Here is a 27990-nt window from a genome sequence, read left to right as displayed (position 1 = left end):
TGAAAATTTTTTACTTTTCCTGATAGGAATCAGACCAGTTTTGTCTTACTGACTTTGCTAAAACTGTCTTCGTGAATTGGGATAAGACAAAACCTTCTTTGATACATTCACAAAGAAAGTAAGGATCTAGAAAAGCCTCCCCAGACAAAAATAAAAGAAGTCATTCTTTTGCTTGTTTCAAGCATGTCCAACTGCAGATCCTGGAGATCTGAAGATCTGGTTTAAGTACTGCAGTGCAAAGAACAAACTCATTTAGTGCTTTTTTCTGCCCTATGCACAACCACTACCTGTGTGTTGTGGTGAGCACTTCATATTTATACACCAGCCTTGTATGGTTGTAGGAAACTGAAGTGCAGTCCTGACACAGATCTGCCAGTTTCTATTACAGTCATTTTCCTCTTTAGCAAAGGAAGATCAGTGGCACGCGTCCCTGTGACAGCTCTGTGATATTCAGATATCCCACTGGCAGAAAGCAGCTGCATCACTATAGAGCGTTTCGTTTCATGAGTCTGCACTGTTTCCTACATGAATAAAATTAAACATGGCAGGGCTGAGATTAAAGTCCCTTAGCTGCTATTCCTTTCATATTGGAAATTAAATGTTACGCTGCTGACAAACTCTTGTTTTTCTCCACATAAGAAACAGCTTAAGGCTCGAATAACCTCCAGTCCAATCTATACACAATTTCCCATCAGCAGCAAGCTCAAAAAACAGTATGAGAAGAATGACTTTGATGAGTCTCTACCCTTGGCATGATGAGAAGAGTTTGCCAAAGGCTATGTGGTATAGCAGTGCACTCAGAGTCACCATTTTATTGTACCTGATGTATAGCAATTCTCCATAAGAAAAACTGGATGATACTTTGAGATTTCATTTGTTTTCCTGTGAGATAAGAGTCCAATGAGTCATGCATTTGGGGAGATATTGAAACTACTAATAATTATTCGGATTAAATACTACTAATAATATCAGTTGGAATGATTAAAAGTAATTTTAAAATGAGTTATATCTCTCTGCTTGAAAGCAATTAAATATATCTACACAAACTTACTCAAAAGAAAAAGAGTATTTCATAGATTATTTAAATTGTCCACTCACTTACAGGGACTGGATCAAAATGCCCCATATGTTACTGTTAATAGTAGTACGTCATCCTTCATGGATTTATTTCACAAATAACATTAATAAACCTAGGCTTATAAAGTACAGCACTCCTGAAACAACAGATTATTTTTAGAATATACAGGAGAAATATCTGTAATTTATTTTGGAAAATCTGTTCCTATTTTCCTTCAAATAGGTCAAGTTCAGTACACTTTCAATACAATTTTCTTATCTCTAAGAGCAAAACGTCTCATCAATACAGTCATGTCTGTCTAACTATCTCACTCATTTTATGTAAAGAATCAGGCATGATTTATCTTATCAATCTATGTGTTCAACTGTGTGCACATGCCACTTCATACGCAATTCACCATGTAGAAGCATAAATCAAGTAAGACAGTGGCATTTTAGGACAGAAAGAGGTGCCTTGGTCGAACACCTCTTCCTGACTAAATGCAGGTGAGCAATCTGATAACTTAGTCTAGAGCAATTTTAGCCAATTCAAATAAATACTGCCTTGAGGCTATTCTAACTTCTGCCAGGAACTGATTCACACATGGTAGGCTTTTGAATCCTGCTGATGGGATCATGATGAAAAGGGCAAAGCATCAGTGTTTTTCACAAAAAAAGTGGTTTTTTTTCCAAACTTGGTTGTTTTCCATTCTCTTTTGCAAAAGTGCCTCAAGCTCTGGAACAGCTATAGATAAAACTTCTTAATAGCTTGATATTTTTTTGTTTAATCAGGAAGTTTTTTTTTTTTTTTAATATAATGAAAGACATTACTGAAATAAGTGCAGTATTATAGGTAAAAGATAAAATAAGAAGATAGCCTAGTCACCAAATTAACAGCAGTTAAAACAATTTTCAGAACTTTAAAAAATTTTACGAAGTAGAAGTTTATATACCCTTACTTCTGTCAAATAAACATTCCCAAGATTTACTACAATTGTCACTTCTGGAATCTTTCTATTGGTGACTGCAATTAAGTACTGAAAGTGATGGCTTTTCCAAAATATAGTCAAACACATCTTTTATCAAATTAAAAAATGTATCACTTTCACTTTTTTTTCACTTTCACTTTGTTTTCCTTGCTAATGTAAAGCCACTATTTCTCATATCTTTTGGTCTTTTTCCCTAACACAAGACACATGAATTAAAAAATACAGAGAAACTTAAAGGATGAAAAGATGCATCTATTAATTGCTAATTTATATATAGATTCCTTGAATTTCAAAGAGTTAACTGTAAAAGAACTTTTGAATAAATAGCTACATGCAGGTGAACATTCTTTGTGATACAAACATACAGTAAACATCTACGATTTTACAAATCAATCACTTATATGTCATGTTTATCTAGGCAATACTAAAAGGGTAAACTAAGAGGAATGAGAATATTTACAGAAAATTTTGTTCTGTCTAGACACATTTGTGTTACTCTCACCATAAAAATATTCTCACTCTTGATACATAGAAAAAGAATAAACAACATGAACTTGTAAACAGAATACAATACTTGTGTCCTTTATTATTATTATGAGAGAAATGAGCCATTAGAAACAAAATTAATTTTTGAGTCATAGAAAACCAATATACTTCACTTTTAAGGTTGTAAATTACATGATCCCAAAGCAATATTCATATTTCACATTTTGATAGCACTTGTCAACCCGATTTTTTAATTATTTGCCAGTTATCTTGTTATGTACAATATTGAGATTGTAAGGTCTATGAAGGAAGAACCTCCTTATCCTTTCTAGTAACTACCATAAAGGAATTATCTCCCATTATAAATATTTTTCATGAAGTCATCCCCAGCATCCAAGCACTTCAAAGTAATTAATGAAGACTGGTCATTATTATATCTGTGTGATTTATAAGGATGCAAAAGAAATGAATTTTCTGAGGATTTTCTGCTTTTATTCTGCCTGGAAATACTCAGCTCTGAGTGCATTCAGATACGGATGTGTCCAGGCAGACTCAGCATATGTGCATTCCACCGGGTAAGTCTGTGGAAATAACCACTCTGTAAATATCTAATTTCCACAGATCAGTGGCATTGCCACAGATTGACTTAGGCAAGTATCAGCTGGTACAGAGGCAAATATTAGGCAGCAAGGTAACACAAGCTGCCAGTCCCAGCCTTTACTGCAGACTACTTGAGCCAGTCTTGCATATTGCAAGAGCAGCAGCTGCTGTGTAGGAAGAAGCTAGAGGAACAAGCTAATGGCCACACTATGAATTTTATCAGCTTGCCATGAAATGCTTCAAGTCCCACCTGTCGTGAATTTAGTAGATTCCAAAAACAATTAACAAATTTCCGTCAACATTATAAAGTCTACAAAACAAGAAAGTTCCTTAAACATCAGTGAATAGCACAGCTGTAACGTCACAGAAGTCTTTGTTGTTTTGTTTCAGAAAGTGGACATATAGGGGAGCTTAGATCTGGAATTCACCACGTTTTGGAAATAAGTGCACAACCCAAGCAGGTTGTTATTGTATCTGAAAAGAAAGGTTATGCATACAAACAAGTACCGTCAGTGCTCCAATGTCTGCCCTGCTACATAGACCTTGCTCAGTCATTTTCCAGGCCCTGAGAGAGCAAAACTGCCAAACCAGACTAAACCTATACTAAATGATTAATTCACAGGTCATCTGAAAGTAATGCCTCCTATTTATTTTCATGGACAGTACAACAGATACAAAAAGCAAATAACACTATTTGATAGACTAAATTCTCTGCTACAAACACTCTTTTTCAACACAGTCACCAACATTAGTCATGCATTTTTGCCAGTGATGAACTGGAGACTTTATGCCATGTTCACAAAAATCTGCACCAGCAGAGATGATCCGCTGTCACTGTCATTGCTGCTGAAACACACCAGCCATTGTGATCACATCCTCTGCTTGGGCTCCATAAACATCAGCAAGTGTCAGTTAATATCAACTGGGGCCATAGAGGAATTCAGTGTCACACAGTGACAGTTTCATATGTGTTTCCATGTCAGATGCCACACTGTCAGAGTGCCTTTCTGCTGCCATCTGTCACATGGCAAAAACACTGAATGGAATGTTCTGGGAAGATTCATTCTCTACTGCCATATCACCAAGGCACTACTTTTGGAGCAGCTCTCACAGAAAGAGTGGCTGGCATGTAATGGGTGGATAGGACATTTTAATTGTTAATATGCATCACCATTACTGACCTATAAAATTTAGGTCACTTGGACATTTGTAGCAGTCTCAGCATGTTGGAATTGCCTTTTCCTTACTCATCTTCCATAGCCAAGATTAGATGCCTGTTCTGAAACACATGAAGATCTGACATTCAAATTATAGTCTCTAAATTGCACAGAATCTATTCTTCCTCATGAAACTCTGTCTAGGCAATATTCTATTAATTTTTATGCCTTTTGGATTTGCAATTGGGTTCTTGATTCGAAGCAGAGCAAGTCAGAGCCTCAAATTTGAATTCTCAGGAAGATATTTGGTAGAACCGTTCTGTGATGGATTCAATTGAAAACAAAATATCCACAGCAGCTGAAAATCAGTTTTGTTCTTGACACACCATTTACATTAGGTGCTTTTCTCCTGTACTTGAAGGGAATGTTTGTCATTACAACATTGCAGTGTTTCAGTATATTAGTATAAATGCTTTACCACATCTTTACATCCTATTGTTAATTTTGGTAATTTTTTTTTTTTAATAGCTGATATTTTTAAGAATGAATTGTCAAAATATTGTGAATACAAGTTGGGAAGGAATGCATTTGCAGTGTTTTCTTTTCTCTATCATGCAAAAGACCTAACTGAATATTTAAAACAGTGATTATGAAAGGTCATTTCCATGTAATGCAGTTATAATTTACATGTTTGAAACTAGTATTTCAGGTGTATTGAAGACAATACCAGGAAGTTATTTCTTCACATTAAAGACACAGAAAAACATATTCCTCTTTTGAAGAAGGTATACATAAAATTGTAGCAATAGAATCAGTAATAGACATTTTGCGTTTACTCTTGCTTATTTACGTATGCCATAGAAAGTCCGAGTAATTAATAGATAGATTTAGTCCAGAATATAAAATAACTCACAGCTTTTCAACATCTCGGACTGCTCTGAATTTATAATTTTTAATCAGTGTCTGATTTTGTCTCTTGATGATTTGGGTAGAATCTTGGGCTTAATAACACAATTTGCAAAGCTCCCATTGGATTTAAATAAAACAAAGAGTATTAATTGCCAATCTGTGCATTGCCCCTTTAGGAAAACAAAACAACAACAACAATATATATATATATATATGTATATATCCTATGTCATTGCTGTGATTGTGTCTCAGCTCATCAGGAGTTCTCAGCCCACTAGCTGTTAACCTGATCTTTGAGAGGAGCGTTATGCTAGACCATGAAGCCAGAAGAAGGTTACTGGATTGGCTTGAAATTACACAGCTGCTCCGTGGCTTCCCCTGCAGACAGTGTTAGACAGAGCAGCTCTCAGGCATTGAAAGGTAAATCACTCCTAGTCAAAATGAAAGTGAGATCTTATACAGGACCACAGAAGAACTAGAGAGAGGATAATAGCTAGATAATAGCTGATTGTTGCTGTCATAGACAAAGGAAGATAAACAAACTCAGTGAGTTTACAATACTGTTTATTAACAGAGGTAATAAATAATGTTTGTGTCTTCTACCATTTTTTTCTTGAAGAAAATTCATATGAGCTAAGAAAAGGAAATTGGTCCTGCTGTACCTCTGCTATTTAGAGTCAGAAAGCAATTCTTCAAACAGTGCCCCGGGTGCTGTGATTTCAAGGGAAAATGAGTATGTTTCTGGCCATATAAAACAGCCATGATATGAACCTGCATTGGTCAGGGTGCATTTGTAAACTGTTATACATCAACATAGTTGTCTTTTGCAGTCTTAAAATAAGAATGCTGTAAAACAAAGGGACTCTATTTTTCCTTCCTCCCATGAAAGCTGAAGGACACCCAGTAATGTATGCAGAGTTGAAATGCAGTTTTGCAAGCACTGTTTCCTTTCTTCTGCTTAGCTAGGAAACAGTATTGCATTTTCTTTAGCATTGCAGAGGGGAAACAAAAGTTGTTTATGTTAGAGAATTACATGCCAGTTATTCGAAGACTATAAGAAGCAGTGTTCATCCAAGTGAATTTTGAAAGGTACAGGTTATAGGTGCCACAGAAATGACACAGCCATCTATCTAAATCGTGAATACAGGCTGATCACAGCAGGAGCAGAATACATATTTTTAAAACGCTCTCATTTTACATTTTGACAACAGAGTGACAGCCCTGCACAAATACCATGAGCTAATACAGGAAGCTGAAGAAACATGGGAGTTTACTTAGTAGCTTGTGTACCTCTTTCCCATACAATTGTGGAAAGAATAGTAACACCTACAGGGAGAGGGGATGGTGAATGAATGGGAACTCAGAACAAGGGAACAGGAGCAGTGCAATATCTGTGATGGTGATCATGTGAAGTGATGATATGCAAGTTGGCTAAGCAGTCCTTTCCCCACCCACCATTCTTCAAACCATACTAACTTATGCTGAAATTGCTGCCACTCCTTATTATTTTCCCCACTCCTTCCTAACAGGAATAAAAATGAGTTAGGATTTGAAAAGGTATACTCTCTACAGCTGCTTCTACTAGAGATTTCTAACATGTTTCCTCCCCCTTCCTGTAAGCATCTTACTACCAGCTATAGAGAAATACTATTTCTAGCCATGTATTCTCCCATACCCTCCAGAGGTGTGAAGAAGAAACTGGACGAAAATGCCTCATCTTAGGGAAAGAGGTTTGATTTTCTTTTTACACATTCCAATAATTAGACACTGCAATAGCATTTTTTAACTTAAATGGTCTCTATTTCCCCATTTGATAATTGTGTCTTCATTGCCCTAAACAAAGCATCTTAATATGCCAGTTTCTGTGTTTCCTTCATGTGCTAGCACCTCCAAGATTATATCCTTCCATCCATGCGTGTCAGTGCATGGCATATGTAACAATCAAAACACAATTATGATGAAGAGATTTCCAAACTTTTTGCAGGAAGCTACAGGAACAGGAATATAATGCTTGAGAAAATCGTTCTATGTCATGCAGAAAGGAGATACTTTTAAAGAGGTGTTTGAAAATCAGTCTATCACTTTTCAGGTAAGAAGGAAAACAAGTATGAGTATGAGATGTTTGTGGGTGAAAATGATGTCTTTTATAAAGTTGCAATCTCATGTCTGAAGGAATCAAAGTAATTGTGTAAAAGACATCGCATCTACCTCAGCATATTTGCACTCCAGAAGTTGGAAACAAAATCAGGAGGCAGCTGAGTTCCAAAACCGAGTTGACAGTTTGAAGTAAAAAATATTTGTAAACAATCCTAGTCCTTTTTTTTTGCCTAGTAGGTAACCATGTTACAAGCTGTTCTAACAAAGAATTGAAACTGATGAAACTTCCACAAACCAGACTGCAAGATAAGAGCTTTCCCAAAGCAACGTTCCTGGCAGCCAGTCAAGCTGTGGAGTTTCTCTACACCTGCATGGTTACTGTGATGTCCACACACAAGTCCACATTAGAAAATTATACAAAACATTGTTGTGTCTTCCCAACTGAAATTTAAGCCTGAGTAGATATAAATCAATTCTGAGTTAGACAGCTGTACAGCAAGCTCTCTTGTTTTTCTTTGGGCTGGGTTTTTGTTTGTTTGTTTGTTTCATGTTTTTGCCAGGCAGCATCAACTGTTCAAGTTACATATATATATACATATATATGTTAACACATATCTACACTTAAATATATATAACAAACACATGTATGTATTAGCTTTTGTACTATCTAGAAGTTAAAAACAATAAATGCTTAGTTGTACCTTTTTTATTGACATAGCCTTCCTGTTCCTATGACTAGTTTCCTCTGAGGAAAATGTGACATGTTGGATGATTTCCCATTTTCTATTCAAAGAAGAAGTATACACGCTAGCCAGCATTTGACTTCTCTGTTAATCTTTAGCTACCAAAGAACATCTGCAGCCTAGCAGTTTGTTCTGCTGCCCAAGGTCAGTAAAATCAAAATACATTGTTCAACAAAGGGAAAGGTTGACATTATACCTCCTGGGAATAAAATAATTTTTAATTTATATGTAGCAGCACAAAAGAGGCACACAGTGCAGATTCATGTAAAAAAAGACAAATAACCATTTAGAATCATATGTGAAGTCTAGTTCTTCTTCCTAACCTGGGAAAATAGAAGGGGTGAAAAAAATGAAGGCCTATACATACTGCCTTCATTACAGTCACAGCAACGTGCTACTGCTGCAACATCCGTGAGATATGCAGGATGGAATGGAATCTCCCTCCCACTTTGTATTACACCATTCTATTGTGTAGTGTTGTGCATGTTTAACTTTCTGATACAATGCAATGGCTTTCGTATGATCAAATTGCAAATAAATACAGGGAACAGATCCAGGTACCTAGAAATTCCCAGGACACCACTGCAGGTAATTCCATGCTTCAGAGAAGGCATTCACAAGCTTTGTGGCAGACATAGATTCATGGAGATACCTGTAACGTAAATCAATACGTGCTAATATTACGTATTTCACAGCAGCAGCTGAGCACATTCCACAATAGGAATGTTCCTGGACCATATATTTATAGTACTGCACGTCAGTTTAATACCCACTGATGTCATGTTTATTCCTAATAGATTTCATAATATCCAACCTATTATCAATTACCTATTGATGGGCTTTCTGTCATACTTTATAAACAGTAGACTAGGAGCTTCCATTATTTTTTTCGTCTTCACTACCACACCATGAATTCTATACTATGAATTCTATACTATTAATTCATTTCTTTACTGTTGGACTTCTGTTACATCCTGAGTCATATCTTATATATGTATAATATACTGCATTATTATGGAATATCAGCACCTGAATGAAACTCTGATAGAATTACTTTCACTGTTTAAATATCATGCATGATCAGAATTAGACTATTACAAGAAAAAGCAAAAGAGAACCAACACCTACAAAGAGTCCAAAAGTGCCTTTTGAACTGAAGGTTTAGAGTACACTCTAATCACAGGGGAGCTGGTTATGAACAAAACAATTGCTTGTTGTATATTATAACTCAGTGTGTTTTCCTTTCTTATTTTGCCATATGAATGAACTGGTTTGTTGTAGAAATATTCCTTCTGCTATTTTTCTGCATCTATGCAAACTATGCATTACTTTTTTGGATCTGTGCTGAAGACAGCTTACCACTCTCAAATATAGAAAGGGAATAATGAGAAAGTGCCTTTAGAGAGATTTTTCACAAAAGAACGAACTGCATGCTTGCCTGTTAGAAAAGACAGCTGGGATTAAGATATCGTTTTACAAGAAAAGTGGTGACATTTTCACTATTAGACAAAACAGAGAAAGAGTGGAACATTAGATGGTGCACAAAGGCTGATCAGCTGAAGATGTGAATGTGGATGGAAAAAAAATGTCATTTGCCCCAAGGCCCTGTCATTCAGGAGAAGGTTCATAGTAAATTTAAGTCTTTCAGAAAACTGTTCTGGTTGAAGCTAACTGAGCAAATGTAAATTGGCAAGGTTTGTTCTTATTCCTTCTCTGTCATTATCTCCTTGTAGGATGCTAAGCGACTGTATCCTCTTGCCTGAAGTTAACCATTCTGAAAAGGAAGAATGAGGATATTGGCCTTACATGAGTTGGTTTTACCACAAGTTACTGTACTTTCACAAAGACTTCATCTTGAAGAGGATGGCCCACTTTCTACATGGAGACAGATAGCTAAGGACTTGCAAAGAGAGTTCTGTCCTATCCAAAGGTTATATCTGCCAAGTGTAGGAGGGCTGTCTCTCTTAAAAGGCCTTGCCTGTGCCTCTTCAGTGACTGAGAGCATAGACAACCATTTAAAGCGTGCACATAATAGACGATGATGAGTTAAATTCATCAGAAACTGAGACTTATCACATAAATAATATATTCTTATATAATATATATATGCCAATATTTTTTCAACATGTGGATCTTTAGTGCACCAATCAACCATGTATACTGTAGATAAGGTTAAATTAAATTAAATTCTTCAAGAATTTAATCAGCAATTTTTTTACTTTCTTTGGAAAAAGATTATGTTCTTGCTTTTCCTAAAGTATGCAGAATATTTATTTTGTCTGAATACTGACATTTTGGTCTATTCTTATATTAATAAGAATTAGTTTTTTTAATTACTCAGTTCTAGTACATTGCATAAAATCGTTATTCCTTATCACCTGGACACAGTTTATCTTTTTTTATTAAACTCAAAATTTTTTACTTCAGTAAACTCCAGTCCAAAACCAAACCAAACCATACCAAACTGGGGAGGTGTTACCCAAGAGCTTTAACCTCTTTTTTATTAATGGGAAATAAAAGGTACATTAACAAAGAAACAAATAAACAGTGTAAATGATCTCCCACTCCAGTTCAAACAGCCTAGTAATTTAAAAAAAATTATGCAGTTGTACTCTGAAAGGACTAAAATAAGCCTCAAAAAATTATTTGTATTTCAGGTGACTTTTAATTTTATAGCACATACTTTTCAATATCCATTACCCTGTAGCCATTGTCACAGGCTCTCATTTTTTTATTTCAAACTGTAAGAAGGAAATGAAGACAAAATCTTCATGTTAATTAAGAAATGTGGTGGAACTAAACACTTCTCTCTGGAATAGCTAGAACATCTCTGCATTGCCAGTGAAGTAATTTCAAATAGCAACTTCATAAGAGACGAGCTTAAATAAATTCTAACACTTTGAAAGATAACTTTGCTGTGCCACTTGCACAGCAAATGCCTTCCGTTTTGCATAATAATCTCTCAGATATCGTAAAAGTTATTGGGGTTTAATGCAGCAAAAGTGAAGAGATTATCAGTAAAAATGGTGAATGTTCTGAAGAATTTCAAAGTGAGATTTTTCAAATGCATTGTTATAGGACAACTCACAAAGAAATATCTGTGAACTTTAGGATTTTATTCAGAATCTGAAATATCTCTGCATTAAAAAAGAGTGAGGGGAGGTGTTCCAAAGAATCTGAACCCTCCCCACTCCCCCAGATAACATCGGGAAATCTCTGAAGAAGAAAATATGAGTTCACTCTTCCTTAAATGCTCCAAATGCAAGAATGGCAAAAATCATGGCGACATTCACAGATGACATGGGAAGAAAAAAGGGATGTTGCAATGATGTGTTTACTGAGCTGACTTTTCAGTCTGCCTTTATAAGTGAAAACTTCTAAACTTTTTGCTGCAAAGAAAACTTTTTTAATAATGTACTTGAAATATGTCTAGGCAGTATAACCAGGCCCCCTGAACAGAAGCTGAAGACAGCAAAATATAAATAAGAAATACAGCATAAGTTTACAGAAAAGCTAACTGTCCATTCTGATCGACCAAGCAAAATCAGATATACAAGTTGCAGGTAAATCAGAAAGTAAATTCTAGTTAGATATACAGGAAAAGAAAGCATTCCAGTGAGTGCAGTCAAACATTACAATACGCTGTCATGAAAACCTGTCAAACATCCATCTTTAGTTATTTTTGAATCTCAATAAAGATAGGTCTTTGTAATTGGATTTAACTTTGAAAATATCCCTGCTTTAGTAGTAATAGCAGTATTTTAGCAGTAGTACCATATCCAAAGGAAAGCAGCTCTTAAATACATACTATATCACACAAAATAAAAGCACTGAATATGACAGGAGGACAGAAAAGGTAATTCAGAATTTTCACTTGTTCATCAGGAATATACATATAAAAACATATATCTCTGTAAAAAATTACTGACTAAAGAAAAAAAAATTGAATGCAAAAAAAAATCACCAGTGATTTTTCTCTCCTACTTGAGTGTCAACAGCAAATAAATATTTTTCACTACTGACATGACATACTACATCATTTATGGCACTCCTTTCAGTGTCCATGGAGGTGAAGATACTCTTGTATGATTATATTTCATTACTTCTCTCAGGTGCAAGAGAGCATGCTATATAGCTCGAATAAAATGATAAGCAAGAGCTGAAGCAGAAACGGACATTTAATGTCTGAATTTTTGAAACATTGGTTTCTATGGTGACAGATGATTTTTCCTAACATGGCTACACATACTTGACTTTAAGAATTTGAAACAGAAAGAAAAAAGAATAGGAGAATTTCTGGTAGTAGGAAAGGAAATGTAGAAATGAGAAATGTTCTTGTCTCTACCATGAAGTTGAAAAAGCATCTTTTAATTAAAAACAAAACAAAACAAAACAAAAAAAAACAACAAAAACAAACAAAAAAACACCAACAACCATGTTCAATTGAACCAATTGCAGAAAATTTTCAGTTTAAGAAAAAAGAGGAATATAGATAGAGACGGAAACCTTTTCAGTTCCTGGATTAAGAACGGCTCTCCTTTGAAGCTTAGAAGGACTGTTCCTCCCACAACTAACATTTATGAACAACTCTAAAAGATGCATTAAATGGCTTTTTCATCTCTCACATCTCAGAGTTGTTCTTCAGCATGAAAGCACTGAAATTCCTCACTTTTTCCAAAGAAAGCATGTGAGCTTACAAGCAAGGCAGATATTGGCATTCCAGTGAAGGCCTGAAAGCTGTCTTATTATGCAGATCTTGCTAATTCTCTGAATGATTCTTATGTGCCATCTTCTGAAGCAGGAAATGAATCTTTACCAGCACATCCAGAAACAGGGTACCTGGAGGACTGTGTGAAAGAAATGGGCCTAGGGGTGTTGGTTGATGCTTGGTTAAATGTGACTCACCAGTGTGCCCAGCCAGCCAATGGCATCCTTGCTTGTATCAGAAATAGCGTTCCAGCAGTAGCAGGGAAGTGATTGCATACCTGTACTCAGCACTGGTGGAGTTGCACCTCGAGTACTGTGTTCAGTTTCAAACAAGAAAGACATGGACACCCTAGAGAATGTCCAGAGGAAGGCAAAAAAGCTGATGAGGATCTGGAGAACAGGCCTTATGAGGAGCAGCTGAAGTAACTGGGATTGTTCAGTCTGGAGAAGAGGAGGTTCAGGGGAGACTATATCACTACGTATAATTACCAGAAAGGGGGTTGTGGCTAGGTAACAAGTGATAGGACTAGAGGGAATGGCCTCAAGTTGTGCAAAGGGATATTCAGATTGAATATTAAGAGTGGTTTATCTTCTGAAAGGGTGGTTAGACTCTGGATGGGTTGTTCAGGAAATGACTGAGTCACCAACCCTGGAGGTCTTCAAAAAACATGTAGATTTTGTACTAAGGGACATAGCTCAGTGAGGAAATTTTAGTGGTAAGTGGACAGCAGGACTCGATGATCTTGGAGGTCTTTATCAAACTTAGTAATTCTGTGATTCTGTAATTCTACAGTCTTGTTCTGGATTGCATGAGGAATAGCTAAGTGGAAGACCTAAGCTAAAGGAGCACAACGTAGTAGGAGTTCTGATGAAAGCCAAATCATTGCAAATTTTGAAAAAGATTTCACAACAGAATCATAAAATAGCAGAATCATAGCTGCTGGAAAGGACTTCTGGAAACCATATAGTCCAATCTCCTGCTAAAACAGGTTCTGAACAGTAGGTTACACAGGAAAGTGTCCAGGCAGGTCTCGAATATCTCTGGAGAAGGAGACTCCACATCCTCTCTGAGCAGCCTGCTGCAGTGTTCTGTCACTATTACAATTAAGAAAAATCTTTCTCATGTTTTTATGGAACTTCCTGTATTCCAGTTTGTGTTCATTGGTCAGTCACTGAGTTGAAAAGAGCCTAGCACCATCCACTCTACTCCCACTCTTTAGATATTTATAAGCATATCATTGATATGATCCCCTCTAAGTCTTCTGTTCTCCAGGCTGAACAGACCCAGATCTCTCAGCCTTTCTTCATAAATGAAGTGCTTCTGACCACTGATCATCTTTGTGGCCCTCCACTGGACTCTCTCTAAAAGTTTCCTGTCTTGTTCTGGGGAGCCGTGAAGTGGATGCAGTACTTGAAATGTGGCCTCATCAGGGTAGAGTAGAGGGGGATGATCGCCTCCCTTGGCCTGCTGGCCACTCTTTATTTAATGCATGCCAGGATACCACTGGCTTTCTTGGCCACCAGAAAACACTGGGGGCTCATGGCCAACCTGTTGTCCACCATAACCCCCAGGCCCTTCTCCTTAGAGGTCCTTTGCTACAGGTCAGCCTCAAACCTGTGATGGTGCGTGTGGTTATTTCTCCTGAGGTGCAGGTCTCTACACTTGCCCTTGTTGGACTGCACCAAGTTCCTCTCCAGCCAGTTCACCAGTCTGTCTGCGTCACTCACCAGTCTGCCCAGGTCAAAACTGTAGTTGTAACAGCAAGCAGCAAGATAAGTGCCTCAAACATTTTGAGAAAATCTCAGAGATTTAGGAGTAGTTTCAGTGTTACTTAATAAATGCCCATTTTTTATGCAAATGGAGCACTCATAGAACTCTAACTTTGTTCTCCCTCTGGCTGCAGGCTCTACTACACAACAAATAGCATGGATGAAAGACCATGATGCCATGTCTCCTCCATGCTCAGACAGGTGGTGTGCTGCTGGCCTTCCATAATCTTCCATTCAGCTCTGTGCTTCTTAGACTCTTTTCTAGGGAAATTGCAGAATCATACAATCCATAGCCCCATGCCATGTACCTCTGCCACATCTCATCAGTTAGAATAGTGACAGTTGACACAAGGTTGTATAATTACGGTTTTCATTCAGTTTAATATATTTTCACTTAAAATCCTGGCAAACTGTACTCAGAGACAGTAAAGGAAGCTTCAGCTGAAGCATCTGGCTGCAAGTCTCAGGATGAGAAAGAGGAAACAGACTGTATTTCTTAAAACAAGATAAGGATAACCAATTGCAAACTAGCAAATAATGCTTTGTAGTCTCTAGGAGACGCAGATGTAAATCACGTGTCAACTATTATTACCACTGCAAATTTGATGGAGGGAAAGAAAACTCCACCCTAACACACATAAGAGTCTCCTCCCTGCTAACTTTGACATTTTGCTGGTTATTGCTAAGTGTTCTGCTTGTGCAACCTCATCGAATTTCCCCTACGTCACTCTTGCAGCCTGTTTCCTGGTCACTCTGGCCTCTACAGGAATCTGGCATAACTTTTACATGTGGATAATTGTGTGTCACAACAAAGTGTTCCCTCCCATGCATCCACCCACCCACACATTTAATAAATGCGCAGAAGTGACCTAGGATTTCCTACACGGGGAATGGATGACAAATACGTGAAATCTGCGAGCAATCCCTTCATTTCAGTGAAGAATGTGACAATTCTTTCACACATACTGTTTTCTGTAAAATAAGAGTTTCACAAATATAATCTGCCCCAGTCAATATCCCTGGACAAACGTGGATCTTTGTCATATGGATGCAATTGCTACTTAGCAAAAGGAGTCCCAAACTGGGAGTTGGACTAGACAGCCATCTAGTCTAGAGGCCCTTTCCAACTCTTAGGAATTCTATGATTCTATGATTCTGTAGCAAACATATTCTTTCCCTCAGTCTCCAAAAAGCATCTCAGTCTACAGACTAGGGTGGGTAGATGATGATAAGTTGCTCTTCCCTCATCTCTACCCCTAGATTCCCAAGTATATTTCCAAAGCAATAAAGCCTTAATTTCAGTGGATATTTAGCTTACAGAGACTTCAGCATTCATACTTACGCAGAAAAGAATTTTCCTAACAGGATTCTCTTGACTGGTATGTATAACAGAGAGCAGAATCAAGAATGTAATTATAGCATGTGCATGATCTCACCTCCAAGTATGGGATATATTATATTTAAAGTTCCAGTTTTTATCCCCTATCTATAAATGAAGCAGACATATGCCCTGATAAGAAAGTCTACCATTTGAATACGTAAGATTCCATTTTCTTCGGAGAAATGGCTAAACACATACTAAGCAAATAATCAAACAAAGAGCCAGCATACATCAGTTCAATGCATGTAGTTCTCGATTCTATTATTAAAGGCCACGGTAGCCACTGGACTGGTGCACAATAGTAATACATCTCAGTCACTACCAGGGATGAACCAATGCTGGTGTCTCCCATCAAACAGAGCTTTGGAGGCAGATCTTGTCACTGATGAGTAGATCAAACTGCATATGGATTAATGCAATACCGGCCTGTATTATATGGATCTTTCAGATATCTTGTCATTATGATGAAGGATCATCAGGAAGTCATCATACGGGCTGTATTCCAAAGACTGCAATTTCATATGGTTGTGCATGTTGGAATTTGTGCAACTGTGACACATTTTGAAAAAAGTTCTTTGTTTTCTGCATTTTATGTATTTACATATCTATTTATGTTGCTCATATTTTGAGATCTGATACTACAGCAAGTTACTTTATAATTTGAAATTGTACTTGCTATAGTGTATACTTGAAAAATGGAAATTTAGATAAAGAATTAAGACCCAGATATTGAAATCCTATTGTCCAAAGTAGTTCTGAATGGTGAACTTATCACATCACTCCAGGAACAGTCCGAAGACTCAAAGAAACCGGGAAGTGGTTTCTTACATAATTCGACAATTAGTCTTTTTCTGATTTAAAACAATGCTATTTAATAATTTTAAAATAAACTCCTTTATAAATCCACACAGAAAATCTTATGCATAGCCAGGATGTTAAAAAACAAAACAAAACAAAACAAAAACCCAAATAGAAGATTAATTAATCTGTGAACAAGGAGTCTAAAATTTGTCTAAAGCAATCCTCACACTGAATACATTCTGCACTAAAAGTTTTGTTTCCTTGCACTAGAGTAGAGAGCAGCACAGTATATGTGAGGAAATTTGAGTGTAATGGTGAGTGAGGCAAAGGACTGAGAAGTGTGAGAGTCACACAGGGAAGGGAGAAAAACAATAATTTGAGATGGTAGGGGTCAAAAACATTAAAAAAATATTTAATAGCTCAGCCATATCAGTTCTCTCACTGATGAAAAGGTACTGTTGGAACAACAAATACATTACCTAGTGACATAACTTGTCTCTAATCACTGTTCAAAAGCTTAAAAGAGAATTTGTTTGAATATAAATCATTTCAAGCACAATTCTAATAATCAGAAACAGTGTAGAAGATAACTCTGTGTATTGCACTTTACAGCCTTCCAATGGTCCATTCTAATCTAATTAAGCAGCTTCCTTGGAGAGCAGGTGGGAATTTGCTCTATCAGAAAAGACACGAGAGGCCTCTGAAATCAAGAGGAAAGTATTAGTCTAGCAGAGCTTTTAGTAATTAAGCACTTCACAACAGCTGTTAATGTAATCTGCCTCCTCTGGGCTAGCTTCACATCTGTCCAGGATTCCCTACATAGAGCTGCCTAGTCAACAAAATATTACGCAGAATCTCAAGGGCACCAGTGGGGAGCATTGCTTCAATTCTTAAAATATGCTGCCTCCAGCCACGTGACTTAGTGCTCATGGTTATTTCACAAAGAATAAACAGGATCCCTGGAGGAGAGCCATAGAAGAAACAGACTCACTGTAGTCTGTTTACTATCGTCCTGGCGGGGCGCAAGAACACAATATTGAAAAGGGTGGGGCAGTGGAAGAGTTTTTTAATAGATATTGTCTTGGTAGTCCTTTTTAGGGAAGCATGGTAAGATCAGACAAACATCTTGAGAGCAATTCTGTACAGGGAGTAGGGAGAGAAAGACAGTAGATATTACTAAGAAGCAAGGAAAGAAAGAAAATGTCTTGTTTATGCTGTCATTTGATACCATCTAGTAAATGGGCTTAGTTCTATCCAAATCAGTTTAGCCTCTTCAGTTTTCAGGTATTTGTGGATATAACATTTTTCTTTAATACCATCTGCTCTTTGGAGATATTTTTTTAGAATTAAAAAAAAGTCAAAATTCAAAATTCATTAACTTCAGTTAGCTCTTCAGCATATTATAATCCCATGCTCTTAGTATAACAATTATTGTTTTAATCAGAAGACAGAATATCAGAGCTCAGATTAAGTGACCTTCCTAGCGAGCTACAAAGCTTCAATTTTATTTTCCTTGTTATAGTGTTTGAAGAGCAATTGAAATCTCCATTATTAAATACTTCTGTGCCGTGATGACATTTCTTCAACTATACTACCATGAAGTTCAGCTTCTTCTGAATACTTTATCATCTTATCTAGCACTCCACAACTGTAGCTTCTCTCAGAACTTCAAGTTAAATTCTTCAGCCTGCCAAAATAATGGGCTTTCAGGATGGCTTTATTAGCTTCTATAGTATTTCTAAAGTTGCTTATAAGGAAGGTTGCATCCTACATGATCTACTAAGCCACGTTGCTTCTCACCCTGTTGAACTAATCTATCTGTCTATACTGCCTCTGAGTTCCGAGGCATTAGAAGTTGTTCTATATTATTATCATTTAAAACTAGAGAGCAGTAGTGCTCTGCCTAAGAGGAGCACAGAACAAGAAGAATGGGGAAATCAAAGAGGCTAGTGCTGAACAGAATCACAAGAGGAAGCACACACCAAGAATAGTGTACTTGTTAGGAGGCCAGGAGCATCAGTGGAGTCTGTAACATATTTCCTGGATGTCTGAAAGAAAGAAAGGTTCAAATTCATGTTATAGACATAGCATCAGACAGAGTTTCACTTCTTGTTCTCTGAGAGGAATCTTTGCGTCATTTCCACCACTTTGATTACAATACCAACAAATGCTTAATTAAATGCAATGTTATGCCCTTGAAGTACCCCATAAGACTGAAACATTCATATATTAAACCAAGGAATATTAACATTACTTCTGGGCTGATATTTTCTGGGAATTAAATCATCACATTTTTTTCATGCTGCAACATGTCAGCATTCTAAATACTTGCTGCAAAGCTAGCTCTTTATACAGCTTTTGATTGATTTTTTTTCCTTTTTTTCTTCTTTTTTTTTTAACAAGATCGATGTTTTAAAAAAGAGCCAAGATAAATGTATGTTTCTTTGCTGGCAGCTGTGCAAATTTAGGATGTGAGTTTTCAGTTGACTTCTGCCAGGAACATCTGCCTTGAACTCACTTTAGTCTTACTAAAGCTGTCACCCTTCCGAAAGGAATTCCTGTTTCCCTTCCTTTCACACACATATGCGCTGCTTATCAGGGCATCTAGAGGAACAGCCAGATCTGTGTGATTAAAAAAAAGAGAAGACCTGTCACTCACCATATCCCTTGGATTCAACAGAAAGGAAATTCATTTTAGGGAGCATTGAAACCAAACAATAGCAACTCTGCAGCTGGTTTCAGGGGTCTGATGTCAACAACACTAGACACATTTTTATCTCATTTGAGATGTATTGAAAAAGGAGAGTGCTTGATAAACAGTGGCTGACATAAACCAAAACAGATTTGCTCAGCAAGTAAAGTGGGATGAGAACAGAATTGTGCCACACACACTTTGGAACTTACAAAAAAATCCATATACTATTAAATGAAGATTATTTGAAAAGTAATTTCTGCTAATAAGTACTTAAAGAAAGATTTCTTTCTTTATGCATAACAATTTTAAAAAAATGTATTCCTTTTTGAAATTTGTTGCATTTAAAGCTATTAAATTTAAATGTATTGTCATCAACAATTATTCATCTGAGCAGGTAGGAAATCAATCTTCTTTCATGGTGACAAGGTTCAGAAAAAGAAAAAACAAACAACTAGTCTTTGAAGCTTTCAGAGATGACATAGTCAAGGATTAGTTTTAAAATATTTGTGCTTGCTTTGTAATAAGCAGTTTAATCCAGTTGCTTTTTATATTCTCTTCATGGGATCTTCCTGTTTTCTTTAGCTTCAACACTGCTCTTTCTTATCTTCTACATGAAATCCAGATGGCTAAGATTTAAGAAAGATCATGCTTGATGACTAATGCATTAATACAGAGGATATTACGTTGTCTGAAGAGCAAGCAAAGAGTAAACAATTAAAGAATGTTTATGCTTCTTAAAAGGAAAAAAAAAAACTTTTGAAAACACCTGTCACAGCATCCAAACCCCATCCTCTTTCACAGTTCTTTGTAACTTCCTAGAGATCTCTCAACACTTCCAAGTATTTTTTCATAACCAAGTGCTTCATGGCTACACAAAGTCCACCAACATTAAGGATTTTACTTAAAAAATAACTTTGTATGTATAGCTCATCCAAACGTGTGTATAGTCAGCCAGTAATCACATTCAGTCCAAACAGTGGATAATACATGTGACCGCCCTGTCACACTGTAGGAACCTTCATATATGGACATGAGTTTGTTTGCCGTACCATTTCCAGTCCAGAAACTCAGTGTCAAGGCAGAGATGCAGCTATGCACATGGAATATTGACAGGGATCAAAAGATTTGTGAATACTTCGGGCTAACTCTTCCCACAGAGGAGAGTGGGAGGGGGAGATGGGAAAACTTGCTTCCTTTACAGGATCAAAGCAGAAAAGCAAACCCAAACTTAGAAGTTTATCATATTCAGCTACATCTGTTTTAATAAATTATGTTGTGATGAGCAATGTTTCTGAACACCAAAATCTGACCAGACGTATTGACTGTTACAACAGTCTCTGGCATGTTTTTGTCTTATGAAATAATATTCTATGAAATGCAATTGCATGGACTTGCTGCCTTTTCACCTTTAGTATATAAGTCTAACAGAAACTCTCACCACACAAAGGAGGCTAAGATCTCAGGAAAAAGATGTCTTGTGGGAGCTAAGGTATGATGAAGTAATAAGGATGATAAGTATTATAAATACATATAATCTTGGTCACAGTAAGGGGATTTTATGTACTTTTCAAAGTGAAAACGTAACACCAGGATTTAGAGATCATCTTCTTTCAAATTTTTACTCTACTAGATTTCCAAACTTAGTGAACATTGCCAATAAACAGAATTGTAAGTTTTAATTTAAGTTGATTAAAAGATTGATGCTGTGTTGGAAACAGTGGAGATTAGCACAAACGATAAAAAGAAAGAACAATAGTTATGGCAATTAATATCTCGTCTGATGTCTTTCCCTCTGGGAAATTAACATTAGAAGATTCTAATTCTTCAGAAATTATACTCCTTTGCAATTAGCTTTTGTGTGACAATCACTTTAAAACAGTGTACTAAATCTATCTGGAGGCATTTTTCCTTCACATAACTCATTAGCTCAAGAGGAAAATGTAAACGATTATTCAGGAGCCCCACAGAGTGCAGCACTGCATGGGAGAAGTAATAGCTTCCACTCTGTCTTGTACTCACTTTCTAGAACTTTGCACTTAATTTCCACTTTCCAATTTGGAAATCACGCTTCTACTATAAAAATTAGTTAATTGTACCTATTACCTGCAAAATTAACATAAATAGAAGCATTGCTTCCTGACACTGACATAGCTAAGACCTTTTAACTCTTGCGCAATTATCCCCAAACCCATGACAATATGAACTAAAATGATCCCAAGTGTAAATGAGTAACCAAGCAGATTTTGAAAGGCAGAGAAAACACATATTTATGGATGGATTGCGTGCTACAAATCTAGATATGCTATCATACAAATAGTAAACATTCTTTAGCTGCTACCTCATAAAATCAGTTTTACCACTGAAGTCACAGGCAGGCTGCCTAGGGACGCTCCAAGCTTGACGGTGTACACTGTCAAATCCAGTGCTTTACCACTACAAAGGCAAAAAAAGAGTAGTTGTATTCCAGCAAGAAGCATTTGGATGACAGAGAAGGCCATGAAAACAGCTTGCTTCTGTTTACCTCTACACCATGCTCTCTGTGTTTACCTTTAAGAGCTCACTGTCTCAAAGGTCCAAATTCTTCAGTGTAATTGTAATCACTTTGCAAAACAAAGCAGCTTTCAACTCATTTATTGAGCTTAAGTATTTTTCTTATGTAAGGCGAAACTCGGGTAATTTACAGTCATGAAAGCAATACCTACACTCTTTGAATATTTCACGTTGATGTTGACGGAAGAGAGAATCTGAGCCACACGGGACACAATTAAAGCAATTTCAACTCACAAAGATATCTGATTCTTGCAGCTTTCTTTGGGCTGCCCTTAAGTGTGCTAGAGTCCAGGACACATATGACACAGGATTGACTAAAAAGTCAGTGTGCAGAAGAGAAGTACTGGCACCCTCTTTCCAAAGCACAGCTCAGTTTTGAAGCGGAAAGGTTGAGTTCTGACAGTCAGTCCTGCACCACCCAATCATTCCAGTAGGCTTTCTACCCATAACAACCTTAAGCAAATACATTTTCACTTCCAAATGTTTTTACTAGATTTTAGCAGCAACTAATGAGCAGCACCACAAAGTTAAAATAGAAATAAAAATCCTATGTGCTCTGCTTCTAGTGGAGCTTTTGCATTTATTAGTCATACTTCTATCCTGTTTGAATGTGTTATTGCCATTTTCTTTAATTCTTTTTCCAGGGGCTGTCTATAGTTATGCCTGATGACAGTTATTGTTTCCATTGTTGCTTTTCTAATGTAGTGTCCATAATGGTGTGTTGCTTTGCTATAAGTAATAAAGCAATAACACACACACACAAAAATAAAGGACAGAAAGGATCTGCCCATTAAAATAACAACAACATGTCTCTGGTGTATAAACAGCACTGAAAATCTTCCATCCAGGACTTCCAAAGGTGTTCCTGAATTTGCTGAAACATCACATACCAGAGATGTGAGAGACATAGACCTGTTGGAACGTGCCCAGAGGAGGTCACCCAAGGGATGGAACACCTCTCCTACAAGGATAGTCCAAGAGAACTGGGGCTGTTCAGCCCAGAGAAAACAAGTTTGAGAGATTACCTGATAGCAGCTTTTCAATATCTGCAGAGGAGTTATAGGAAAGAAGGGGACAGGGGACAGACTGTTTAGCAGGGTCTGGGGTGAGAGAACAAGGGGAATGGCTTCAATTTTAAAGAGGTTAGATTTAGGTTAGATATAATGAAAAAGTCTGTTACAGTGAGGGTGGTGAGGCACTGGAAGAGGTGCCTTGAGATATGGTTGATGCCTCATCCCTGAAGACTTTCAAGGTGAAACTGGATGAGGCCCTGGGAAACCAGATCTGGCTGCGATGTCCCTATTCCTTGCAGGGGATTAGGATTATATGGCCTTCAGAAGACCCTTCCAACTCTTAAGAATTCTGTGATTCTACAATTCTATGAACAAAGTTGTACATTTAGATTACTCCAAAAGATTGGAAGGAAGAATGAGGGCTGCTACGAAACATAAATAATACAGCATTTAAACTCTTTCAATACTGTAGTTTTCATTAATTAAGAAATTTCTAACCTGAAAAGGATCGCTCTGAATTAGAAGACAGATGTTATTTTACACTCAGGGCCAGAGAATAATAGAGTACCTTGAGTAGGAAGGGAGCCATTCCGGGTCCCACACAGGACTACTCCAAACACAGGGTCTGAGAGCATTGTCCAAACACTCCTTGAACTCCGGCAGCTAAGGGCTATGACCTTTGCCTCCAGCAGCCTGTTCCAGGGCTTGACCACCGTGTAATGAAAAGCGTTTTCTTATCATCCGTCTGACCACTCTCTCACACAGCTCCATGCCGTTCCCTCAGTCCTGTTGTTAACACCAGAGAGCATAGATCAGTGCTGCCCCTCTACGCCCTATTTGTTATGATCAATGACTGCATCGTCTTTCAGATGTTCTTTAATAACTCCAAGAATAATCTTTATAATTTTTCCAAACGTTGAAATGAAAATGAGAGGCCTCTAGTTATCAGGATCTCCTTTCTTGCCATTCCTGGAAATGATGAATGGATTTCAACCGCATTGAGCAGCAACTGAAGTCAAGGTTTGGTGAACAGTGGACTCTCATAGGATTTAAGAATACGTAGCTGAGGTCTGTTAGCTCTGTAATGATGTTCATGTTATTTTCCTGTCCTGTCAGCCAATAAATGTGGGGGAATTACACATTTTGGAATAGTGTAACTTGTTTTACCACTACTGAAAATGATGTTAGTGCCACAAAAATAATAAAGTTTCTTTATTTAGTAACAATCCTGGCCATCTTTGCTTTTTGGTAGCTGCAAAGCAATTTCTCCTACTGGAGAAAGAAAAAGGCATGTATAGATATAGAAGAAGCAGGAGAGCAAGTGAAAAAGCACATCTGCACTAAGCTGTCATACTTCCCACGCAGAATCCTCCAGGACTACTGGAGCTTTCTCCTGCCACCATCTTCACCATGCCAATCTCTTGACATTTGTGCATAACCAATTCTGACTTTATAATCCTTCACATTATGACTAGATCTATCAGTGAAGGATATTTTCACCACTGTACACTGGATATCAAACTTAAGAGCTTCAGCTGATATTCAGGGTTGCCTGTATAGATAATGAAAGACGCTAATGAATCACTCATGGGAAGAGCTTAAATTTGACCACTCTAACTTCACCAGACGTTCAGGGAGTCCAAGGCCATAAGCCTAAATTCAGGTTATGTAAGTGTCTTTATATGGGACATTATCATTTTTATTATTGAAATCCAACTAGATAATTTCCTGGGTTTACTGGAGAAATTGTCTTCTAAAGCTGATTTGATCAGTTTGAATGTGGTTTTTTTTTGCTAGATGATTTTGTACAAATTCTTTATAAAGCTTAGATTACACCCACGGAGAATTTTTCAGATTTAGGTTGTGTGTCCAAATATTCAAATAATTTTGGGAATAATGCTTGAAAAAATATGAAAAAAAATGGTTGAAACAAAATGAACAGGATTAGCCTTTAATTGTTTTCTGCAGAATCTGTTTAATTTCTTGCATTCTTTCTCTGAAGAGAGAAAATTAAGTTGATAAAAAGGGTTAGGTGAATAGATTCTACTTGTAATAGAACTTTTTAGAACTTTTCTGCTTTTAATGCACACAGACCAAAGAGATAAAATTTCAGCTCTTTTTTTTTTGCAAACTACTACTTACCGTACTAGCTTCTATAGAGTTCCAGTAGGATCCCATCAACCCATTTAGCAAAGAACTTTGATTGTCTTCTTGCAAACTGGAGAAAATAAAAAATGAGTATACCATACCCTGTGAGAATTGAATCAAAGCCTCTAATAGTGATAGCCATTAACACCTTACAGTATTTCTTACCAACATTTTTGTAAGATCATCTGAAATGATAGGAGTTTGGGAAAAAATATTGAAAAGAAAAAAAAAAAGATACAGAAAAATACAGTATAAGTACTCAGACTCTGAATAAGCCTTACACTGAACTTGTAGTGGTAAGGATTTGAAGGAATAGATGTATATTTAGGAAAAGGCAGACATTCAAATAAACATGTATGTATGTAAACTAAAATGGAATTATGATTCTTTTGTTCCAAAGTAGGGACAAAGTGAAAGGGGTATTTTCTTCTTTCCCAATAGCTTGTATAAAATGTTTGCTCAGATTTCCTTCCCAAAAGACCAAAAATTTACAGACTTTCTATCTTCAAAGCACAATATTGCATTTTTCCAATACTTAAAAGCTCTTCCTTGGTTCTGTGTTTTGAAAAGATTGAATTAACAGAATATAAACAGAATATATTCCATTGCAGCCTGTTGTACACAGAGGCTCAGGAAGCATTTAAAATAAAATAAAATAAAATAAAATGCCCCAAAATTGCAATTGCCTCCAAAATGCAGCACTGATAGGCACCATATATGTTGATACTCCCTTTAGCTACTGTTGAGTCAGTGCCTGCTGACAGAGAAGAGTTATCTTGTCCAGTTCTTATTCACCTCTCCCTTTAAAAAATGGACAAAATTGATGAATTTTTATCTTTTTCACATTCCCAGCTCAATATCCAAATATCTTTTGGATATTTGGATATCCACTTTCTAGTCTCAGACAAGATCTTTGATGATGATAAGCTAAATTCTCTGTCAAAAGAAAAAATCAAATGTCAAGAATTATTATGAAAGAGATAGAATAATGTTCCACATTATAAATCTGTTAAGTGCAAAAAGAAAAACAACCTGATATAAGAGCAATTCTGGTCTTGTAGAAAAGAAAACAAGAGAGAAAAAAAGAGAAATAAGGACAACTAGAAAACCTTTAACAACTTCTGACTGATAATGATTAGAGAAATTAGACTCTGCAGCTTAAAAAGAAATTGCGGGTTTGGGAAGAGCCATCAAAGGAGGATATAACAGACACCCATAAAATGTGAGTAGAAGATAGATGACTGGAGCATGACTGTTCCTTACCTTTCCCTGTAGAAAACTTGTGTCTATCAAATGAGATAGGAAGTGGTAGATTCAAACTAAAAAAAAAAAAAAAAATGCTTCGATAACTCAGCTCAACAACGGAGCATCTTGGCATAGGACATTGTGTACAGCGAATGTTTGTATGGGTTCGTAAAGCGTTTGGATAAATTAAAGAAATTAGCATGGTGCTGAGGCAGCTTTCATTCATGGTGACAATGATCCTGGTGGCTAAGGGAATCCTTGGTCATAAATTGCTTGAGTGAGGAAAACTGTTTTGGATAAGAGTTGTTATGCAGTTTCCCTGTTGTTATACATTACTTGGAAACAACTTGCAGAGACAAGAAAGCAGACTGACCTTCATATACGCACCTTCATATACGCACTATCAAACTAGTCATATGCTCAACTTTTATTTGTCTTCCAGACTGGTACAAAAGAAAAGCTGGAGCTAAAAAGCAAAAGAACAGAGAAGTGTTCTGGTACATGGGTATGTTCTCTAATCTTTCAGCACTGGAACTATGACTACAATATGAATAGATACCTATAAAGCTATAAAAGTATGCTGATAAATTCCAAGTCTTCCACAGAGAAGCCTCTAGTTGGTTGATTTGAACCATCACACTCACAAGCACCATTTAAGTAAATCCTTGTCAGATACCATTTCTGGTATTCACCTTTCGGACATGCAGATCCTCAGTGTCCAATTGTTCCTATAGGAATATCTATGAACAAAATACAAGTTGTCTTGAAAAGAGACATTGTCTCTCTCAAGGGAGAGATTGTCCTGGAAAATCCTCTATCATCTTTCACCTTGCAACGTTTTCAGCACATTACTCAACAATAAACAATCCAGAAAGTGAACTTTGTTCTCTATTATCACACTGGAGGTTTTCCATGTGCAGCCAAAGCAAGCATTAGTATCACAAAGGCTGACTATGTATTGATTTTGCAAGAGACTGCACATCACTTCAGAGAGCACCAATGGCAGCTTTGGCTATCAACACACCTCACTTTCCAACAAAGCTGGCAATCAAATCTTACTCACCTTTCAGCTGAAGGTTTTTTATGCTTCTGATAACTTCTGATCAACCAGTTAATCTCCAAATACTTACAAGTTAGATATATTTGAGAAAAACAGGTCATTTTAACAGAAGCAAAATATTGAGTCAATTGTACCCCTCGTAGAAGAAAATAATGGAGCCCACTGAGCCCCCTGAATATTTAAGTTTGCACAATGACAGTTTTTCTAACATACATGGTAGAGGGAAACAATTTTCTCTCCCACACTTATTTACCTTTAACTGAAAAACATTGAATATTCATGCTGTATCAATTATATGCATTAAAAGAATCTCTCTTAACTCAGCCACACTGGGATTTTGTGTGCTAACTATCCTATTAACTATCCTTGTTGACATGAATTGCAGTCATTTCACACATTCCATTCCAGGTCTGAGGCTGTATCCACCTTTCTTCTCTGCTTTTGCACAGTGCCCGTAAGAACTTGGATTGCAATCCTTGATAAAATGTAAAACTACTACTGTAAAAATGGTGAAGCACAGCCTTCAAGTCTAGGAATCAGAAATAAAAAAAAGAAATTCACAGTATTTTTGTCAGCAAAACTA

The 27990-nt window shown here is 36.8% G+C and overlaps 2 long non-coding RNA genes across 3 annotated transcripts; both read right to left on the bottom strand.

The window, feature by feature from the left end:
- Positions 1 to 18213: 18213 nt before the first annotated feature.
- Positions 18214 to 23584, bottom strand: LOC122164043. Its single transcript, XR_006170116.1, has 4 exons — positions 23523 to 23584; positions 21730 to 21824; positions 19215 to 19318; positions 18214 to 18744 (listed from the first exon to the last, which is right to left on the bottom strand). It is a non-coding gene; the product is annotated as an uncharacterized LOC122164043 (long non-coding RNA).
- Positions 23585 to 23664: 80 nt separating this feature from the next.
- On the bottom strand, positions 23665 to 27142 carry LOC122164132. 2 transcript variants are annotated; one of them, XR_006170132.1, is made up of 4 exons: positions 27040 to 27142; positions 26366 to 26421; positions 25097 to 25172; positions 23665 to 23740 (listed from the first exon to the last, which is right to left on the bottom strand). It is a non-coding gene; the product is annotated as an uncharacterized LOC122164132 (long non-coding RNA). The 2 variants fall into 2 exon arrangements; XR_006170133.1 differs by lacking the exon at positions 27040 to 27142 and adding an exon at positions 26735 to 26789.
- Between the last annotated feature and the right edge of the window lie 848 nt (positions 27143 to 27990).

Source organism: Centrocercus urophasianus, unplaced genomic scaffold (genome assembly GCF_019232065.1).
Source record: "Centrocercus urophasianus isolate 14NV4802_14NV808 unplaced genomic scaffold, USGS_Curo_1.0 seq_25, whole genome shotgun sequence".
Taxonomy (NCBI): Eukaryota; Metazoa; Chordata; class Aves; order Galliformes; family Phasianidae; genus Centrocercus; species Centrocercus urophasianus.
The sequence above is the reverse complement of the archived record's forward strand: the minus strand, read 5'-3'. Positions and strand labels throughout refer to the sequence as shown.